Here is a 5,281-nt window from a genome sequence, read left to right as displayed (position 1 = left end):
GCCAGGTGGCATCATTGATGGCGTCAAGTGAGGCAGCTGTAGTGAGGTTGGCCCAGGATCAGACACTGTTTCGTTCTGCTGTGCATGGGATAACTATGAGTTGGTTCCAACTCGATGCCACCTGACAACAACAATTTATAATATATCTAATATAGATACACTGTGTATTTATATTTATATAATTATTATATTCTTACTACAGAAAGATTTCAACCAGCAATATACATAACTATATTGTTTATGAAATATCATTTCATAATATATACCTGTGTTTTAAATAAGTATTATTTTTCCCTAATGTGGGTTTATTCAATTGTATGGTGTTAAAGGCATTAACAATTGTTTCATGGACTTTTTAAAACAATAATACAACATTTTCCCGTATTTGCAGGTATAATATTTCTTATTGATGAAAATATAGGATTGTATAAATAAGACACATGATATTAAGAAAATTGACTTATATGTGTGATTGATATGGTTTAATGAATTGAAAAAAGTCATTGTGTGATGATTTCTTATGAATAATTTTATAATTTACTAAGTAAGCACGGGTGCCCCAATGTGGAGTTGTGGCTTAATGTTCTGGACTTCAAAGTTAGTTTGAACTGCAAGATTGGCGGTTCATGTTCAGCAGCTGCTCCTGCAAACCACATATATAGGGTTGTTATGGTTCAGACCCAATGCAACGCACTTAATAAAAATAACAAGTAAACATGGAATCCCTGTGTGATGCTATAGGATAAGTACTCAACTGCTAACCACAAGGTTGTTGATTAAAACTCACCAGCCATTTCTTGGAATATATAGAGATACATGGTTGCTTAAGTCAGAACCAACTAGATGACACTTAACAACAAAATGCACATATTATACAATTATTATTAATTTTTCTTAATCCCTTTCATAGAAATCATGCATTTAATGATGTTATAAATATGTTAAAACGTGAGAGTGTTGTATGACAATATACATAAATATGTTTGTACTTTGCTGATTTTTTCCAGAGTGTTTGGCAAGCACTTTCTTTCTGCAGTAAACATGTTGAGTGGTTTTAGTGGTCTTTTGAGTATTGATCTCCATCTCATTTTATTGCTGTGATAAAATGTCAGCAAAAATGTATGCATTCTTTAGTAGTCTCTAGAGAAGAACAAATTTAAATCAGAAAATACATGTATGATGATAAAAAGGCATATGTTTGGGTATTTGGTGTGTGCTCTTGTTTTTAATTGCCATTGAGTCCCTTCTGACTTATAGTGAACCTGCATAGGGTTTCCGAGGTTCACTTGGTGAGTTTGATCTGCTGACTTTGCTGCCCAACTGACCTTGCTGTCCAGTGTGTGATTGTGTATATTTGCTGAAAAGATCTTTTGTCTTAGGAATACTCATAAACATAAGCAAATACAGAACAGAAACAAGCACAGTAACAATAAAAATTGTTAATGAAAACATGGTTAAAAAAATAAATAAATACGGAGAAAAAGAAAATTTAGGATATAATTTTAACAATAATTACAGAAAAAGGAAATATGAGAGACAAGACACGCTGACGATTTACTCAGAATGTTTCAAAAATTGAAGAATTAATTTATTTTTATTGTTTTAATTAAAAATGTTTACCTTTTCTAAGGTAAAATGTGAGTAGTTTATCAATCACCTGTATTTTAACATTGTTTTTCAAATATTATTTACGTATATATCAGGGTCATGGTGTGACACTCCTTGTTAAGCACTGTATTGCTAACAACAGGGTCAGTGAATCAAACTCAAAAGCTTCTTAGAAACCCTATACAAGGTCACTATGAGTCAGAACTGACTCAAAGGCACTTAACAATAACAACAACAAATATTTTGTTAGGTGATATTTTATAAAATGCATGTTATTTTACTTTTATATGCTAAAGTGTAGTCTTTTTAAATACTCAGTTGAGTACTTTATCTGTTAGTTCTTTCTGTGTATTGTTGTTGTTATGTGCCGTGGAGTCAGTTCCGACTCATAGCGACCCTGTACAGGGTTTCTGAGGCTGTAAATCTTTACGGTAGCAGAAAGCCTCATCTTTCTCCCATGGAACTGCTAGTAGTTTCGAACTGCTGACCTTACGGTTTGCAGCCCGATTTGTAACCACTACTCTACCAGAGCTCCTTTGTGTATTAGTCAACTAAAATTTTAGTGGCTTAAACGAAACAAAAAAATGTTCATGGTTATACCAGCAGTTAATTAAGGTTGAGCACTAGAGGTTGCTTCATTGAATCTCTGGAGCATTTCTGCATATAGTTCATATCATCTCTAGTTAGGCCAAGCCACTATGCATACAAAGGTTAATTGTGGCAAGTTAATTTTCCTCCTTTGAGTTTTTAATCCTCTAGCAAGATTGGGAGACATAGTTACATATTGATGCACTGTTCCAAGTAAAATTTAAAAACTGATGCGTTCTATTAGACAAAGCAAGTCACATGATTGAATTCTATTTAAGAATTGGAGAAAAAAATTAAATACTGATAGAAAGAATAACCTTCACCTTGAAAAGGATGAGGCTAGAGAGAGCAGTGAAAAAGAGAAGTTGTTTTTGCAATCCATTCTCCAATTAAGATCTTATTTTTATATTGCCACTGTGTGTAATGGTTACAGTTCTGTGTCAACTTGATTAGACCAGTATTTCAGAGGTTTAATGGTTGGGATGCATTTATTTTCATGGTGATGAAATCTAATACAGGCATAGAAAGCTCTATGATGAGTGGCTGTGAGGAGCCTATCAATTAAGGGGATGCTTCCTTGAGGGTGTGGCCTACTTCCAATATAAGGGACATGAAGGAAAGTCTTTCTTTTGCAAACTCTTCCACTGGGAACCTGGGACTCTGCAATTGTAAGTCATTTACTTGATAATAAACTTCTCTGTGTAGCTATATACATACATATGCCTCACTGGTTTTGCTTCTCTAGAAAACCCAGGCTAAGACTGTGGATTTACAGAGATTTAACATGTAGCTTTTTGAAAATTTGAAATGGCCAACATATTGATGTTTTCTTTATCTGTTTTGAAGAATGTTAAGTTCAAACTGAATTAAATACTATTATTTTATTTCCAACAATTTAGGTATGGTATACATGTTTCATGAAGAGCTCCGGTAGCGTAGTGGTTACGAATCGGGCTGCGAACTGCAAGGTCAGCAGTTTGAAACTACCAGCTGTTCTGTGGGAGAAAGATGAGGCTTTTTGATCCTGTAAAGATTTACAGCCTCAGAAACCCTGTACAGGGTCGCTATGGGTCGGAATTGACTCGATGGCACTTAACAACAATAACAACATACATGTTTCTAGTTGCTTCCACAATACTCATTGTGCTTCTAAGATGGTGGATCAAGTAGACATGAAGTGAGGTGTTCCATCATCAACAACACAGAATACCAGACAAAGCAGACTCTAGACATGGTCCTAGAACTCTGAACCACATATAAATGAATATTTAGAAGATTGGAAGGCTTACAGCTAGGGGAATTTGTAGCAGAATCAAGAAATCCATTGCTTTATAATTCAAGATGCTTAGCTACTCCTGGAGCCACCATCTTGGGAGTCGCCAAGTGGAAGAAAGGGTCAGAGCCGCTAAGAATGCCTGACAAAACCACGGAGATACAGGTGTGGACATTCTTTTTTGGTATCTGTTCATTGACCTTTCGCTGTCTGCGCACCTGCATTCTGGTGACTAGAGGGGATGCCTGAGTGATTGGACACTCCAACCCCACCCCTGGAGGATTCTACTACACATGCACACAGATCTCCTCGAAATTTAAAGTGACAGTTTCCACTTAAATCCAAAAGACCACAACGTCTCTGTCAGTTTGTCATACTGTGGTGGCTTGTGAGTTGCTCTGATTCTGAAAGCTGTACCACTGGTATTTTAAATACCAGCAGAGTCAACCATGATGGACAGGATTCAGATGAGCTTCCAGACAAAGACAGACCAGGAAGAAATAGTGACAAACTACTTCCGAATATTTAGTCACTGAAAATCTTATGAAGAGCGGGGAAACACTGTTAGATATAGTGCTAGGAAATAGGACCTTCAGGTTGGAAGGCACTCAAAATGGGACTGGGAAAGAGCAGCCTCCTGAAAATAGCGTTGACCGTGATGATGCAAATGGAACAAAGTCTGCCATGGAAAAGCCACCAGGACCTTCATTTGCTAATGGGACACAACTCAAAATGAAGATAAACAGCTGTAAACATCCTTTGAAAATCGGAACATGGAATGTACGAAGTATGAATCTGGGAAAATTGAACATTGTCAAAAATGAAATGGAACACATAAACATCGATACCTTAGGAATTAGTGAGCTGAAATGGACTGGTATTGGCCATTTTGAATCTGACAACCACATGGTTTACTATGCCAGGAATGACAAATTGAACAGGAATGGTGTTGCATTCATTGTCAAAAAGAGCATATCCAGATCAGTTATTAGGTACAACGCTGTCTGTGATAGGATAATATCCATGTTCTTATAGGGAAACCCAGTTAATACCACTATTATTCTAAATTACACATCAACCACTAAATCCAGTGAGGATGAAATAGAAGAATTTTACCAACTTCTTCAATCTGAAATTGATCTAACATGCAACCAAGATGTATTGATCATTTCTGGTGATTGGAATGCAAAGGTTGTGAGCAAAGAGGATCAATAGTTGAAAAATATGGCCTAGGTGATAGAAATGATGCTGGAGAACACATGATAGAATTCTGCAAAACCAATGATTTGTTCATTTCAAACACCTTCTTTAGACAGCATAAAAGGTGACTATACATATGAACCTCACCAGATGTAATACATAGAAATCAAATTGACTACATCTGCAGAAAGAGACAATGGAGAAGCCCCATATCATCAGTGAAAACAAGGCCAGGGGCATATTATGGAACAGATCATCAATTATTCATATACAACTTCATACTGAAGCTGCAGAACATGAAAACAAGTCCACAAGAGGCAACATATGACCTTGAATAGATCCCACTTGAATTTAGAGATTTTCTGAAGAATAGATTTGATACATTAAACACTAAAGACCAAAACCAAGGAGAGTTGTGGGATGCTATCAAGAACATCATACATGAAGAAAGCAAAAAGTCACTGAGAAGACAAGAAAGAAGGTATAGGTCAAAATGGATGTCAGAAGAGACACTGAAACTTGTTCTCCAGTGTAGAGATGCTAAAGCAAATGGAAGAAATGAGGAGGTCCAAGAGCTGAACAGAAAATTTCAAAGATCAGCTCAAGAAGATA

General features: G+C 36.2%; 1 pseudogene; it reads right to left on the bottom strand.

The window, feature by feature from the left end:
- Positions 1 to 5,281, bottom strand: part of LOC102828761 — a 63,254-nt pseudogene that overhangs the window by 38,990 nt on the left and 18,983 nt on the right.

The sequence above is a fragment of the Chrysochloris asiatica genome, unplaced genomic scaffold (genome assembly GCF_000296735.1).
Source record: "Chrysochloris asiatica unplaced genomic scaffold, ChrAsi1.0 scaffold00309, whole genome shotgun sequence".
NCBI lineage: Eukaryota > Metazoa > Chordata > Mammalia > Afrosoricida > Chrysochloridae > Chrysochloris > Chrysochloris asiatica.
The sequence above is the reverse complement of the archived record's forward strand: the minus strand, read 5'-3'. Positions and strand labels throughout refer to the sequence as shown.